The sequence below is a fragment of the Ochotona princeps genome, chromosome 21, assembly GCF_030435755.1.
Source record: "Ochotona princeps isolate mOchPri1 chromosome 21, mOchPri1.hap1, whole genome shotgun sequence".
Classification (NCBI taxonomy): Eukaryota; Metazoa; Chordata; class Mammalia; order Lagomorpha; family Ochotonidae; genus Ochotona; species Ochotona princeps.
In genome coordinates this window covers 23,008,076-23,025,377 of record NC_080852.1, presented here as the reverse complement: position 1 = coordinate 23,025,377, position 17,302 = coordinate 23,008,076, and the positions used below count along the sequence as shown (strand labels likewise).

Here is a 17,302-nt window from a genome sequence, read left to right as displayed (position 1 = left end):
TATTTATTTTTATCGGAAAGGCAGATTGACACAGAGAAGGAGATACAGAGAGAAAGATCTTCTATCCACTTTCATTTCCCAAGTGACCACAATGGCTGGAGCTAAGCTGATCGGAAGCCGGAGCCAGGAACTTCTTCTGGTTTGTTGTGTGGGTGCAGGGTCCCAAGGCTTTGCCCATCCTCGACTGCTTTCCCAGTATACAAGCGGGCAGCTGGATGGGAAGTGGAGCAGCCGGGATACAAACTGGCTCCCATATGGGATCCTGGCGGATGCTAGGTGATGGTTTACCACTAGGCTATGGCACCAGGCCATTGCATTCATCTTCCTTGTGAACTGTCTTTCTGTCCTTCCTCTCCAGACCCCGCTCTCCAAACTTTCCTCTGTTCTATTCTACACTGTTTTCAAACACTTGTCAAAGCTCATCTCTCCTCAGCTCTGTTTTATGCTATGGGACTCAAATTGAGCTTCGTTGATCTGATGAACACATGTGTTCAGTGTATCAGTGATTATTAATACTATTTTGGACGGTCTCAATTTTTAGATTTCTGAAACTGAATAATTTCGAATTAACTGGAGAGATTTTTAAACTTATACATACTTAAACCTTATCCTGTACCCACAAAACTAAGTTTTTACTGAGTGTGTCGCTTGGTCAGGTATGAGTCTCACGTGCAAAGCTGTGTGCAGCTTGCACAACAAGCCCCCAGAAGACCCCAGCTCCTTCCACTGGAGCTTCCTTTGGGAGCAACCATGGCCCCTGGTGGCTGGAGCAAAGGTTGGGGAGTTTCGGGATTCCTAGATAGCACATACACCCAAGCTAGCCAGGGATGTATATGACCCACCATATGCCCGGCATGAAGAACGCAAGCCTTGAATAAAATGGAGTTTTACCCTTAAGCCAGGTAATTTCAGTTGCCTGCAGTGTTTCAGGTGATGACATCCAGGGATGGGCAGCGGCCAGAGTTATTCCAGATGAGCATTTGTGATATAAATGGAAGAGAACCCAGGACAGAGCTATATGTGTGCAGCACACGGCATTGAGCGAGCAGGATGAGACACATTGTAAGACCCAGCATGAGTGACCGAGGGAGACGAGCAGAGGGCCCTCATGCTGGGAAACAGGAGTGGAAATGTTGACATTTGACAACCCAAGTAGGCTATTCACGGGTGCCATGGCATCTCTCAGCATGACTGTACAGTATTTGGACCATTGAAAAAGAGAAGAAAATGAAGTGACCTTCTAATAAGCAGTCCCCTTAACACCAGTTGTTTTATCAATTGTGTGTACATTGCATGAACCTCTTCTGGGTGGTGAGACTCAGTGGAGCACCGTCGCCCTTGGGTCTTGGCATTCACACAGATGGTTCTTACCTGTAGGTGTAGGATGAGGGCTGCAGGCTGCTGAATCTCCAGGCACACCTCAAGTCTCAGCACGTCTTTCCGGGTGCACAATCTTGGCTGTAGGTAAAGTATAGTATTGGATTTGTTAGAGCAAGGGTCATGGAAATGTCAGCTTTATACAAGGTAGTTCTGTCTACCTATGACTGTTGTTGGGCAGAGGCCGATTTTCTTTCTGTAGCCAGTGGGTCTTTTCCCATGGTTAGAAGTCTGCAGTATGCTGGACCAGGTCATGGCCATTGGTGGTTCTCAGACCCTTAACACCCCCCGTGGTGTTTGATCCCCCATGGCCTACTGGGCCTCCTGTACTGCTTCAGATTCAGCAGGGCTGCCCTAAGAAATTCCATCCTAGAAGTAGCCCGAGGAATGGGGTTGGCTGTGCCGTGGGTGTTGTGCCCAGCTGCCCTGTTCACTCTCACAAGGACCATTTTCCTCTCTCTGTGGAACTGATTCACAGATTCATGTTTCTTGGCTTCTACCCTTCTGTGTGTTTTTTTTTTAAAGATTTATTTATTTGAAAAGCAGAGTTACAGGAGAGAGGGAGAGCCAAAAAGAAAACCTGTCCATCTGCTGGCTCACTCCTTCTGGTGGCTGCAATGGCCAGAGTGGACCAGGCTGAAGCCACGAGCTCTTCTCCCATGTCTCCTATGTGGGTAGCAGAGGCCCAAGCGTTTGGGCATCTTCTGCTGCTTTTCTTAGTGCATAGGCAGGGAATTGGATCAGAAGTGGAGCCTGCTGTGACATGAACTATTGCTCAATGGGATGCCAGCTTCACAGCGTAACAGCTGGTCCCTCCCATGACCCTTTGAAACACTGCCAAACACGGACCAACCTTTACAGATCTGGGGAGAGGTTATGAAATATTCAAGGTATAGTTTGCTCTCCATGGAGGGCATCTGCCGCTTTGAGACCAACATTCCCAGATGGCGTGAATGACAGATCCTGAAGAATGGCCACCCTGGGGCAGCCAGCATTGAGCTGTGGACTGTGACCCTTACTGTTTCCCATTGTTCCTTCTCCGTCCACTCATCTGCTTTACCTGCTCTGACCACTGCTCTGCACTGCCAGGCATGTGTTATTACCTGGGCCATGGCCTCCGTGGATTTGTGCCTTTCCCTTCTATCTACCCTGAGCTGTCCTCCAGCCCAAGTGCCCTTATCTTCTCTGTGAACTCAACTCCTGGGAGTAGTCTTGGAGAACGATTGATTCCTGGCCTTTCATTTTGTTCTTTAGTGAGCCTGTGAGAACAGGTGTGTTGTACTCCTGGAAAGTTCCACAACCTCACATCGCATCCCAGCCCTGCAAGGAAGGGCAGTGCAGTGAGCCTAGGACAGCATCTTGCATTCTGCCCCCTAGTGTTTATATTATGTATGTGCAACTTGGCTGGAAAAAGGTGGGTCTTACCTCCACTTAGCAGCTTCAATAAGTTTCAAATTGAAAAAGCCTCATAAGATTCAGATCAGCAGTCCTCATTAGACTATAGTCTTTCTTCATGAATACTTTCTTCATGAATACTTTGCCCTGAAGTGTGGACAGGACCTGTGACTTATTTCTCACCAATAGACTCTGATAACGATGAAGGGATTTTGTTTCAAATCAGTTTTGTTTTTTTTTTTTTAAGCTAATGGAAAGGGATTTCATCCAGGGAATTTAATTGAAAATACTTCCCAGAGTGTCTGCCTTACTGATGGGATGAATTAAGTAGTTGTTTAGAAAAGACATTGTGGCAAAGAACTGTACTTCCAGGATTGGATCCTGGCTTTCATCTAGGGCCCTCAGTCTCATAGCCACAAGGAAATCAGCCAGCCAGCTGAGCTCGGAGGCCAAGCCTCCAGGTGGAAATACAGCACAGACACCTTTTGCCACAGCCTCATAAGACCAAGAGCAGAGGATCTAGCTAGGCATTGTGTGAATTCCTGGCCCACCGGAAATGCAGGGTAGCCAGTATTGTCTGAAATTGCATTGGTCTGGGTCATTGCTTAAGTTGCAATAATGAAAGAAAAAAAAAGTTAATTCTGGAAGTAAGAAGATGGAAGATAAAAGTCATTGGGCCTAACGATGCACTAAAAGCCTCGTTTGGAGGAAGACATTTGGTGCTGTGGTCAGAATGCTCCTTGAGACACCTGCAGCCCGTATCCCAGGACCTAGGTTCAAGTCCTCGCTCTGGACCTGATTCCAGCTTCCTGCTAATCCACTCCCCAGAAGGCAGCGGGGTTTCTGGCTCTCGGCTTCAGCCTGGTGAAGCCCTGGCTACTTGCAGTCCTTAGGGAGTGAGCCAGAATATGGAGATCACTCTGTCACTTTCTGCCAATCCATAAAATATCCCTGCTCTGCTGGAACTTGAAATAGCATCACTTTCCTGTGTGTCTGTGGGTTAAGCTGGTGACCCTCCCTTCTGCTTTACATCGGCTGTCAGACAGAGTCCCTGATGAAACTGCATTTGGCTGTGAGTGTGGCTGTGGTGCTTAACATGTACTTGCTGCAGCCTTTCTGTGTGCAGTGTCTAACCCTTTAGGAAAATCTGTGTGCCCACTCCCCAGAGGGCAGTACCCTGGGATTCCTGACTGGGAAAGCAGAAGGAAGCGAGAAGAGGCAATGGAAGTATTTGTGGGCATCTTAAAAACAAACAGGGCCCAGTGCAGTAGCCTAGTGGTTAAAATCCTCACCTTGCATGCGCCAGGATCCCACATGGGCACTAGTTCTAATTTTGGCAGCCCCAATTCCCATCCAGCTCCCTGCTGTGGCCTGGAAAAGCAGTCAAGGATAGCCTAAAGTCTTGGGACCCTGAACCTGCGTGTGAGACCGGGTAGAAGCTCCAGGTTCCTGGCTCGTCTCTGGCTATTGTGGCTGCTTGGAGAGTGAATCAGCAGATGGAAGATCTGCTGTCTTTCCTCTGTCTCATCTCTGTATATCTGCCTTTCCAATAAAAATAAATAAATTTTTAAAACAAACAAAAAAGTACCTACTGCCTAACCAGGGCCTTGCTCTAGGTTACTGCTCAGGAGCCAGTTGAGAGCAAGTTGGAAGAAGGTCATTATTGGTAATTAAATCACTCTACCGACAGCACCAGGAGAGCCTGTGCAATATGTCCCTTGCCAGCATTTTGTTTCTGAGAGCAGAAATGAGGAGCTATTCATGCATTTATTGGATGCCATTTGCTTTTGCTTAATATCTATTGGTTGTGGCTTAACAGCTGCTGTTACACATTTGAGATAAAATAAGAACCTCTCACTATAAAGGGACTCCTTCCAGAATCCCGCTCAAGAAATAAAGATGCATTCATTTAAATCAGAAAAAAAGAAGAAGAAAATAAAGGCCTTGCCTGTCATCTATGTAGTGGCTCTTATAACCTTAAAAAAAAGCTATGGGATTATGTTTCAAAGGTCCCCCTGTTATGTACAAGGCGGAGCAGAAATACCTAGATAGTTAAGAAAACGGTTAGTTAAGTGGTTAAAAGAAAGAGATGAAAGCGATGTTCCCTGAGCCAGACCTGGACTGTCTGTTGCTAGCTTTTGCAGTCCGTGAATTGTCAGTGATGATTTGTGAATTGTATGTTTCTAAATGAACAGAGACTCACATTGTTTTTCAATGAAGAATATTTCATGACACAAGAAGTCTACATGAAATTTAAGTTCCAGTGTCCGTAAATCAGCTGTTACTGTCATGCAGTCACATCCATTTGTTTGTGTGTTGTCTTGGGTGGCTGGCAGAGGCGAGTGAGTGGCTGGGACTGAGACTGTCCGGTCTGCAAGTGCCCGAAATAACTGTTGTTTGGTCTTAGAAGAACGTATGCCAACTTTGATCCAAAAGGATTTTGAGGAAATTTAGACTCACTGGTGTGTTGTCAAAAGCCGTTGAGATATCGTCAGCATTTTATGCCTTGGCTGCGTGTAGCAGAAGGTGGTGCGTTCTGCTTGAGTAAACTCCACCCACCACACAGTAGGAAGTAGAGGGGCTGGGGGGCGGGATGGCGGAGGCTTCTCCTCGAGCTGCTCTCTCTTCCCAGGATGGTTAGTGGCCCTCTGCGCTCTTCCTTCTCCTCCAGCATGCCTCCCCTTCAGCCTGTACGCAATGATGAGTGGTGGCTGTGGGCTCTCCAGTCTTGGTCTGGACACCAGGGAGGGGCTAAGTGACAGTGTCCGGCTGACTGTCCCTGGAGCCTGGTTCTGAGAGAGGAGATGTGGAGACACAAGTGATCGTCACAGCTTTCTGCTCACTGGAGTAGCAGAGGGAACACCCACTTTGCAGAAGCCCAGGAGAGCAGGGATACTCAGTTTTAACAGAGGCTGTTATAACAAAATGCAATAAGCCAGGTGAACGATTGACAGAAGAAATTTACTTTTCGTATCAGGATGCCAGTGTGGTCAGTTTTCCAGTCTGCACGTTATCGACTTCTCATTGTATCTTCATCTGCTACAGGGCAGACTGGGAAAGCAAGTCCTTCTGTGACTCATGGACACACTCCCACAGTGACCTCATCTGATCCTTGTTGCACCCCAAGGCCCTGACCGTTAACACTCTCGCATGTCCAGCGGAGGTTTCAGCGTGTGAATTTTAGAAGGTTTCTAACATCTGAGTCTTAACACTCCCCAAATCCCAGCAAAGCGATCGCTTCTCTATCATCCCTGTTACTGTGGGGGATGCTAGTACATCTGATTTGTGTTACTCTTGGCAAATGGAAGACCTCAAGGTAACTTCGCTTTAACAGTAGGTCTGAAGGGATTCTCCCGCAGCCTGCATGTGCAGCGGGAAAGGTGACCCTAGGCACCTGCCCGTGGCTTACCCTGCCTGAGCTCTGGGAGGAGTGACAGAAGGAAAGCAGTGATGCTCTGTGATCTTCCCTCGCTCCTCTGAGCCTGAGTCAGCCTGGGTCTGTTTCTACAGCAGAACCAGTGATCGCTAGCTCTTAGAGGTTGCTAAGGGTCGGGTGCTTCTCTAATTCTCAAGCTACGTGAGAATTAAGCAGGGCACTGTTACCATCCCCTGTTCACAAGGGAGGAGGCTCAAGTTCCAGGAGCTCAAGTGAGAGTCAGGGCTTCATGGATATGGCACCAACAGTCCAGGGCTAAACCTTCTCTGGAACTAGAATGAGACATCTTAGGGGTGAAACAAAGTAAAATAACACAGGTGAGCTGGGGAAGAGCTGTCTGTCCTGCAAATGGGCACCAGGACAGTCAGTCCATCTCTTTGGTGACTGTGTCCCTTAGTGCAGGACGGTACCATGTAGGGAGTGTCAGTGCTTTGGTGGTCTTGGGCAGAGAGCCTGGGCGGGGGGGACAATTGCACAGCCTCGGGACAGGACTGTGTGTGGATGTCACTAAATCATCCCGCTCCTGCAGTGGCAGAGGGTCTTCCCTTTTGTGTGCTGTGTGCTTTATGACCATCAGTCTCAAGAAACGAGGCAAGAGGGTAACTTGGTAGCATGGGTAGCACACCAGGGTTCAGGTCCTTGGAGAGCCCTTGGCAGCCAGGTGAGAAATTTTTAAAAAAGGGCTAAAGGAGCTCTTGGCTTGGAAAGAGGGGAGCCTTTGATCACATAATGGTTTGAGGTATGAGGCCTTGAAGCTTTGCTGTAAACTGCTAGAAGTCACTGTGATTTTCGGGTAGCGTTACAACATGGTAAGTTAAGCTGCTGCCCAGGACACTGGCATCCTATGTGGGCATCATCTCCTGTCCTGCAGCTCCCATTATGATTGAGCCACCTGCTTACGGCTACAGAAAGCAGCAGAAGATGGCCCACATACTAGAATTCCTGCACCCTCACAGGAGACCCAGAACCAGCTCCAGCCTTCGACTTCCTTCAGCCCTGCTGTTGCCAACCACTGTTTGGGGGAGTGAAGCAGTAGATGGAAGATCTCTCTGTATTTCTCCCTATCTTGCTATAATTCTGCTTTTTAAAGAAATAACTGAATCTGAAGAAGAGAAGGTCCCTGTGATTTGATCTGGTATCACTTGATCCCCAGGAGGGACTATTTAGGGGTGTCGCCCCAGGTAGGTCTTGTTCCTTGGTAAAATTTGGTAGATGAAACCTTAAAAGGCTTGGTTCTGCTGCTGCACCTCTGTGTGGTTATAAAGTCTAAAACTCACCTCCCTGCTCACCTTCCTGTGTGGTGTGTGCCATTCTAAGAAGGGGGAGTTGTGGGCTGGGTCTAGACCTATCCGCTTGGAACCTCATTCCTTCAGTGATCTCCAGCCATTTAGAAAGAAATTTGTGTTCTTGCCCCCACTCCCCCTCCAATGAGATTGTTCTGTTCCCTTGACTTTCAAGTAACTTTACAGAGCACTTCCTTGCCTGCCTTTGAACCAGCTGAGAAAAGTGGTTTCCTCCCTTTGGAAGAGAATTGGGGTCAGACTGCGGGGCTGGAATGGCTCATAAAATGTTGTTGGTTCACCCTCACCACTTCCCCTCTCTCTGGCTCCACCCATGCTTTGCAAAGGACCGGGTTAACACCGAGGCCTGCGGGTCCTCTCTGGCCAAGGTTAGGATTCCAGAGCTCTGGATTGAGGGGCCAGTAAGATGCCTCCAGAGAAACTGAAGAGAACAGTAACAGGCCACAGGATAAGGCAATGCTAATACCAGTTTAAAAGGAGCAAAAGAGACTCAGACCTTAAGGAGTTGCTTGGGGAGGGGGCCACCCTTGTGCGTGAGGTGGCCAAGGGAAGACCCTCTGAGAAAAGCTTGGAGTGGCAAGGTAGGGGTTAGGAGGAGCAGGAGGAAGAGCTAAGGACTACGGCCAGGTGGGATTTGGGGATCATGATTTGGGCAGGGCTTCCATGAGCATAGTGAGGCTCTGAGGTTGTGACCCACACATAGTGGGAAGCTTCTGAACAGGGGAGGGAGCCATCAGCTGGATGCATACCCGAAGTGTGCTCTGGTGGCTGTAGGAACAGTGGGGCCAGGAGACGTGGGTGGAGGCTGTGCAGGCACCTTTGGTTTGCATTCTTCACCACTGCTGATTTCTAAAAGAGGGTCTAGAGGGTCTTGAAGGCCTGAGGGAGCTCCAGTATCTCGTGGCTGTTTCACTTGAGGGCTAAGCTTTCTCTGCCTTCTGCTCCCTCCTCCTCCCTCCCTGACTGACGTCGCATGTTAGTCTGAGAGTCTTGGGTGAGTTGCTGTCATGACTGTGTCTTCTTAGGGGCGATGGATGCTAAGGCTGTTGTAGGAGAATAGCAGGGACATTCATTTCTCATGGTCAGTCAATGGTGTGACAGTCACAGGCGTTCTCAGTCACCCCAGTGAGCACTTGCGGTGACACCCCTCGCCCCGCTCTGCAGCTGAAGGGGGAGTTGAAATGGTTCGCTGTGTCCCAGTTTATTTTTAATTACTTCTGCTGATCTTTGACATCTTGTGACTGCAGCAGAACGAGCACAGCAACACAAGTTAGGAACAGGGCCCAGTGATGCGTGGCTGCTGCCAGCCACTGAAAAATCGCTTCATGTCAGGGGCTCAAGACAGCTTCTCGCGGCATCCCTGATGCTGCTGCCAATGTCGCTCTTCCTGGGTGTGCTCTTGGGACAGTGGCCTCCACCCAGGTGCCTCTGTCACCAGAAAGCAGGTGGGAGTCCTGAACATCTCGCCAGGTGACCTTCACTGTCTTCCAGCAAACGGACTTCTAAGGTGCCAGTCTTGCTAAGGAGAGAGTCAGGCGCAATACTTGCCTTAGCTCCTTATTGAGTGCTTTGCAGTGCTACACATTGCTATTGTGACTTGATTGATTTTTTAACGTGCAAGGCATTGAGAGAGAGAGAGAGACAGACAGACAGACTGAAGCGAAGGCAGACATAAGGTGAAAGAGTTCTCATTTGTGGGTTTACTCCCCAGATGCCCAAAGAGCTAGGGGCTAGGCCGGGGTCACAGCCAGTACCTGGGAATGCCATTTAGGTCTTCACTGCGGCTGGCAGGGGCCTAGTGACTCCCTCATTGCTGTCCCTCAGGGTCTGTGTTCGCAGAAAGCAGGAGTCTGAGCCAGAGCTGGGTATCAAGCTCAGGTACAGTGTTGTGGGATGCAGGCACCTGCCTGAGGGCCTGTCCCAGTCCCCATCCTGATTTTGTACCCAAGACCACAGCTATGCAGCTGGGCATTACAGAGGCTTAGCCATGTCAGATTGTCTCCACATCCTGCAATTTCATCATGGGGTCAGGGAAGGGGGACCTTTCTGAAAATGGGGCCCTGACATCTGGGTGTGAAGAGGCAGTTCATACATTGTGCTTTGCGATTCACATTCACAGGGGGCTTGGTCAACCTGGGACACACTGAGAAATGCCACCCAGCCCAGTTATACTCACAGAAAATCTGGCAGGGTCCAGCCAGGACCAGACTTTCACCAGCTATTTGAATACAGCGAGTTCAGTGTTCATACACTCACCAGGTGTTCATGAAAGGACGAAGAAGAACTCTAGGGTTTCAGGGAACAGCAACTGTAGGAAACCGTTGTTACCTGTGGCTGGTGAGGGGAGAGGAGAGAGAAAGGGAAGAGAGCCGGAATTACTAAAATTTCGACATGTGGAGGGAGTGGAGTAGTGGCACTGGGAGCCAGACCTTTCCGGGGCGCTCGCTGCTGGGGTCTCAGCTCAGAGGAGGGTCCACTGGGGAGGGGACCCAGACTTTGGAGAAAGGAGTGACTCTGAAAACTGAATTCACGGAGTGCTCTTGAAACGGCACCTCTGAAGGTGCTGCAGGAGAAGAGGTGCTCGGAACCAGAAACCAGTGGGAAACAAGCTGGATGGAGCAAGTCCCTCCGTCAGCGTAGCCTCCCATGTTGACCCGGTGAAGTTGGTCAGTCCTCATAGGGTTTGTAGAGCCCCAGCCCAGCCCCAGGCTTGCAGAGCCTGGTGGGCTTGCTGCTAAGACACATGAACTAATTTGCTGGCACCCCTGGTACAAGCTGGGAGTTGGCCAAACCAGTTCTGCTTTATTTACAAGCCAGTGATACGTCCACATTTTGTTTCCTGTTTTCTGTTTTTTGGGTTTTTTTCCCCCTTACAGTTGGACTGCTGAATGGGCATCCTGGGGCATGGGTGAGGATAGAGTGTATTGCTTCCTGATAGAAAGGAGAGTCTGGATGCTGGCTGATCATTCTTGGAACAGGGTGTTAATGACACACACTTTACTGTGTTAAGAATTCAACGTTATGATTTGCTGCCAAGCTCAGTACTGGACACTGCTCAGTACGTGACGACTGCCATGCCATTGTTGTTGCTGTGATTTTGCACCTGTGGCATTGTGAAATGCCCTCTGTTGCCACTGCAGTGTGGTTTTACTAAGTAGGTTCTAGCTGGTGTAGTGTGGAAAACACAAAATGCTTTTTTTTAATCTTTGAATGTGAATTAATCCTATGTGTGTCTTGGCTAACATCTAAGAAGATTAAAGTATTCAGCTGCATTTTCAAAACAGTTCTGGGGCTTTTCATTTCTCTGACTTGTGACTAAAAACATATGCAGTATCTTTTTGACCTAAGCTTTGAGTACCTAGTAATATGCACTGAGAAGTAACTAGCCATTCAATAACATCAGTTACCAAGAAATAATAACTAATATTCATCATTACAGAACAGTTTCAGGGAAGATAAACCTGTCTATTAGTGAAGTATTAAAAAGGAGATTTGAAAATCTATGTGACTTGTCCAGACCAATAGTCAGGGCTTAGACTACTGCATGCCCAGGCTTCACTCTGCCAAGCTGGGTAGATTTGGTAAAATGATGCCATCTCTGTTGTGTGGTTTCTTCGTCTAGAAGGTGGGTGGGGCGAGTTTGTAGTGGGGAATGATTGTTCTCAGAGCTGAGTGAGCCCTTGGGAAGTAGGGAATCATCGGAGAAGAGGAGATGCAATGAGGGAAATGAACGCAGCTCAGCAGGTGCATCAGAGGAAACTTGCTCGGGCGCCTTGAGCTGCTGTGAAGACAGAAGGGGAGACAGACTTGGCAGAGAATGTTACGTGTGAGTGATCTACTGTGAGTTGGCTTCAAAACACATGCCTTTTGAAACAGCCCCTAAGTTTTGTCTTACATAATTTGCTGATGCAGCAAAACAATGGGAAGCCTCACAGTGGCCTATTTTCAAAGCACCGTGGCCTGGGAGCTGGCTGGTGGATGGAGGTCTTTCCTTGCAGGAGCCACGGGTGAGGCTGAGTCCCACCTTGGATGCTCCTTATGTCATCAGGAGAGCTATTGTTCGTTTCCTCTGTAGGGTGGGTCCTGCAGGTGCCCTGAGCAAGATGAGCATCCTCCTTGTTGTCAGGAGTGTGCCCGTCTGCAGGACATGAGCAACCTCCAGGCCAGGACATCAGTTGTGTGTGTCTAACACCTGCCACTCTTACACCTACGTGAAGTTACAGTCCTGTTGCATTTCTTCCCAATGCCCAAGTCAAACATTTCTCCAGATGCAGCTGCCCCACTTTGTCTCCACGTAACTACCAAAGAGGCTCTTTGGTTGTTTTTTTTCAAACCCAGTTTTATTTAGGTATAATTGGTACATGAACACCTGCATATAACTTATGTACACAGTTTGACAGGTTTGCACATGTACATTTAAATATGACCACGTATGACCCCCGAAGCAGTCAGTGAATACATCTATCCCTTCCAGACCTTTCCTGGGATCCCTTTTGTTTAGTTTGTCTCCTGAATACACTTTGTATGAAACCCACCTTCTTACTAAATGTGTAAGTGCACAGTACAGTTAGTTACTTACGGAAGTTATATGTAGTGGATCTGTGCAACTTACCTTGTATAACTGTGCTTTTAAGCATGTTAAGTGTCAAGTCTCACCCCATGCCCACATGCTTCCTACTCTGGGCTCTGGGAATAAACGTTCTCTTGTCTACTTTTACACCTTTGACTCTTCTAGATGCAGTGTTTGTCCCGTGACTGACCTAGAGCACTTGCAGGTCTGTATATTTTGTGGGCAAAAGATAGGAACATCTTGTTTTGAAGACTAAATACTATTGCACTGTAACTATGTACATCTGTCAGGTTGTTTCTGTATCTCGACTGTCATGAATGAGTGTGAAGTGAATATGGGAGTAGGGAAAGCTTTGTGTGTTGGTTTGTTGGATCATATGGTGGTTCTAGTTTTAGTATTTTGAATAATTTCCCTGTTGTTTTCCATAAGGATTTTTAACACTCACAATGTTCAAAGGTTTCCTGTTTGGAATGTCAGTGCTTCTTAGCTCTTGTCTTTTGGATCACAGCTGTCCTAAGAAGTGTCAAGTGGTAGCTCATTGTGGTTTTGTGTTTCTGCTGATAATCTGCAGGGCTGAACGTCTTCTCCTGCACCTGTTGGCCATTTGTATGCCTTCTTTGGGCGAATGTCTGTTCATGTTCTTTGCCTACTTCTCAGTCAGTTGTTTTTTTTCACTTTCACTATAGAATTTCAAGGGTGCCTTAGGTGTTTTACAAATTAACCCTTTATAACTATCTAAGGTTTGGAAATGGCCTATTGACTGTGACACCAGAAAGCACAAATAACAAAAGAAAACAAATTGGATTCACTGGAACTACCTCACATGAGGAGGCTCCTACACAGCTCAAAAACAAATCCAAGTGCAAAGGCAGCCCATGGAGTCGAAGCAACACCCTGTGTCTTGCTTGTTGGGCTTCTCTGGGTGTGTACAGTGTCCCAGGCCTTGGTGGGAGTTGCAGGGAAGCAACCCCTGAGTTCTAAACAGTGGTGGAGTAACTTTCAGGAAACTGACAACCAGTCAGAGGGAAAGACCCTGAGCAGGAGATGCTTCCAGGGAGGGGAAGGGATTTCCCAGCACTGAAACTGCTCCGTAACACTGGTTACAGGAGTGTTGTCATTACTGTTGTGTGTGTGTGGACAGCAAGAGAGTTCCTTGTCTTTCTGAGAAGCTTTAGTTCCTGGCACAGGGTCAGTCGCATCATAGGTGCTCAGGAGACCTGATAGAAGTAACAACAGGGAAAACTAGATCAAGACAAGGCTCCTGTCCCTTCCGAGCATGCTCCAGACAGCCCAGTGGAAGGAGTCCTGGCCCCAAACTATGTAAAGTGATTCTTGCACCTGCTTCATGCTTTTTCTGGTTGCTTGGTCCTCAAACAGAAGAGCGTTTTCCTTTCTTAGCTGGCTTTTCATATAGACCAGTCCCCTTTCTGTCTCAGAAATAAAACTTATCTTCTGGGAGTTTTGGGGGAAATCTGATATTCTCCACAGGCTAATTAGCCCCACATTCCCGCTTCAAGCACCCAGGAACAAAACCCAGGACTCCTGATGCCAGACGACTTTGGCCATCAATCTATTCCCCACATGATCATCCTTCCCTTTAACTGTTTCTGTAGGAAACACAAAGGAAGAAGATTTATGATGCACACTGACCATGGTCCCTTACTACAGCCCAATGCTTTCAGCCTGGCTGCTCTCAGATCCTCCTCTCAGCCTGGTCCTCCCACAAGAGCTTTTAAGCTCCCCCCAAATCCCCACATCCAGGTCACCTTGGGTCTGTTGTTCGCTGTTCCATAATAGGAAACGAGATTCTGTGCTCTCCTTTTCAACCCTAGGGAATTCCTCTCTCGAAAACAGCTAAGGGTGGTGACTCATGGGCGGCCTTAGCAGAGCCCTGTGTGAGCTGTATGTTCAGTATCCAGCAGGGATCCCACGACCTGCTGACTGGCGTTGTTGGAAAGAGGGCCCTGGGGACCTCTGCACTGGAATGAGGACTCCAAGGGAGGTGTCAAGGGGCAATTAGTCCCATGGCCCCCAGAGTCTCTTGGAGGCTCTAGAGTAGCTTTGCAAACGTGTTCTGTGATTTAAAGAGTGTTAAGCTGGGTGGAGTGAGCACCTGGAGCTTTTGGGTCAGAAGGCTAAAGTTTAGGCACTCTCCATTCCCGCTTCTGTGAATCTTACCCTGGGAACCCATGCAAACCTGAAGACTTTTAAGATTTGGTGATCTGTGTCATTTTTGCTCTCACACAGTTTGTTGATGTGCTTCAGTGGGTCAGAGACAGAAGGAATGGCTTTAGGAACTCACAGAAGACCATTGCAGTTTAGAATTCCAAACAGAAGGATATTTGTGCAGACCAAGCACATGCGTTTTCTCCCCACAAAGTAATGATTTGAACGCTCCTAAAGGAGCGATCCGTTCCCTTCTGTCAGTCTCGGAAATGGCTTTTTATGACTTTTCTCGACAGAAATCACAGATCCTCTCAAGCAAAAGTCCAGACAGAGCCGTACTAAGTCATGGTCTAGCAGTTGACACCCCACCATCAGGAGAAAGGAATGGGGTGCAGATTTCAGGGTGTGGGCCCCTGTCACTGCCTCGTGTAGGCAGACATTTCAAGGTTCCTATGTCACTGCTGTCAGTGACACTGGAAATGGTACATACCTGGTGTTTGTCTCTCCAAGCCCAGAGGAACACCCATTTGAACAGCTCCCACAGAAATCTGCAGTTCAGAGTTCTAACTGGAATTCTGTCTTCTTTCTTCTAAAGATTTATTTTGTTTGAAAGGAGGAGTGGCAGAGATAGATGATACATAGATAGACAAAATAAAGGAGATCTTCCCCTGTTGCTGTATTCCCCACATAGGCACAATGACAATGCTAGGTCAGGTAGAAGGCAGAGAAGCCTGGAGCTCCATCCGGGTGTCCCACTTGAGTGGCAGGAACCCAAGCACTGGACCTTCTTCCACTGCTCTCCCAAGAGCTGGATCAGAAGCAGAGCTGCTGAGGCTCAAATCGATGTTCCCATGTGAAGTACAAGCATTGTTTGCATCAGCTTAACCTACTGTGCCACAATGCCAGCCCCAAGTTACAATAAAAAAACACAAAAGTACATAGTCTTATTTACATGAAAATAGTAGAAATTCATATCTTTAGCAAAGCATCCCCCAACCTCAACCTCTTTTCCTACTATCAGCTTTCATATTACCTGCCATTTTCTTTAATGATAGTCAATGCAGTGTATGTTGTAATATACATACAAATGTGTTCCACGCCACTCACTACTAAATTGTGCACATATAGTACACTGACACAGAGTAACTTCTCTCTCTCTTTCTCTCTGTGTTTCGGTGGGTGATTATATGTGTAGACCGATGGATGATCGGTGAACATTAAGTCTCCTTGCCACTGGGGATGGAACCCAAGCATGTGTTGCAGGATTGGCGAGACTCCCCTCTGCTGGCTTACCTGGGATTCCTGGGAGACCAGGCTTCCTGTGCGGTACAAAGAAGACTTCCCAGTAACCCTCACCCAGTCCTAGCAGACCAACCCCTGTGCAGGGCAGACTGCAGAGTTTAGGTACAACATGACTGCTTCTGAGGAATCTGAAAGTTGTGCAAGTACTCCAGGGAAGCCAGGAGTTCCCACAGGTGTTCTTTGTGGCCCTTCTCTGCACCTGTCTTCCAACCGCCTAACCCTATCCTTACCCCAACCCTTGTCTGCTACATCAAGCTGTAACAGCTGGAGGCTGTGACAACTGTCCTTGGTGGCATGTGCAAGAGTGCTTAGAAGAGATAGAAAAGTATTTTTTCAATATTGATTTAGAGGACAGAAACTATGAGGAGTATCTGGGGAGTTTGAGGGTCTCATATCAGAGAGACTGAGCTTGAGGCCGAACACGTCGCTCCATTTCTTTAAGCCTCTGATTTGCAAGGCAGTGTCCCTCATAGTAGCTCCTTCCCAGTTACATCAGAGCCACCAGGTGAGCAAAGGCATGTGGCAGTACCATTCCATCCATGAAACTAGAGAAGGAAGGGGATAGAATTCTTGATGACAGAGAATGGAATGAATGAGCCATGATCGTCCTCCCCAAAATCCTGATGCATTCCAAACCTAAGAACTGGCATTTCATACGAGCTCTCCAGACTTTTCAGGAAAGAACCCTTTCTTGTCCTGGCCGTGTCTCAGGTTTTCACTGAGTTTGTTGTAAAGTTGTCAGTCATGAGAAGCCTTTATGTGTGCCCACATCACCTCCAGGACCTGCCCTGCAGTGAGTCTGCAGAGCCTCAGAGCCAAAGAGTGCACTGCCTTATTTTGGAGATGGTGCTGCTGTTGTCCTTAGCCCCATCTGGGGACTGGGGACCCATCTGGGTTGGAACACTCCCCCTACCCCCACTTAGATGCCTGGGCTCCCAGAGTTATCAACATGGTGACACAACCTTCAAGGGGCCGAGACTTTGATCGACCTGTGGCAGAAGGTCTGCATGAACCCTTTCCTGCTTTTTCTGTGTTTGAAACACAAGTGGGATCTGGAATTGATCCCAGGAAAAGCATCTGCCTCTTCATTCCACTTCAGAGGGGCAGAATGACAAGAAAGGCAATGAAGTCAACTAAATGCATTTTATGATTTATGCCCCATGTGATAAATCAATGGGTGATTTCTCCCCAAAATGTGGTCACTGCCCAGCTAACTCATCCCAGCTGAGACATCTGTGGGCTGCATGAAGGGGTGGGGGCTGAGCCCCTTTCCTGCCATGTGCACACCAGTCCTGGAACCCAGCGGTACCCCAAGGGTCGGGATTTGGACACTTGAGCGAGGCGGTCATTGAGATGCAGTTGGGAAGATGGCGACTGCTCTGCCACCCACACGTCTTGCTCCAGGCTGTTTGGCTTTCCTGAGGCCTTTTCTTGGTTCATCTCCAGCATTCCTTTCTGTACTGGCCTTCGTGTGTGCCGAGTTAGGTTTTTCCATTTCCTAAAGGTGACTTGGGCAGGCCCAGCCCTCATCTGAGTCCCAAGTAGAGAGAATGGAAAATTGCATTAACTCTTTCATTAACTCCAGCTGTGCAGCCCCCATTCTGAGATGGCTCGGAACCTGGGACCCAGGCCTGGCTGCAGCCTGCTGGTGGTGGCTTTCTGGAGCACTAACTTGGGAACAGTGGTGAGAACTCTCTGGTCAGCTGTGATCAGGGGACAGTCTGTCTTGCACAAGGCCGGGGTCGCCTCCTTGCT

The 17,302-nt window shown here is 48.2% G+C and overlaps 1 protein-coding gene across 1 annotated transcript in view; it reads left to right on the top strand.

Moving 5' to 3' along the window:
• The window catches only part of CACNA2D3 (calcium voltage-gated channel auxiliary subunit alpha2delta 3), a 714,521-nt gene that overhangs the window by 372,510 nt on the left and 324,709 nt on the right, over positions 1 to 17,302 (top strand). The gene's annotated exons all lie outside the window — the stretch shown is intronic.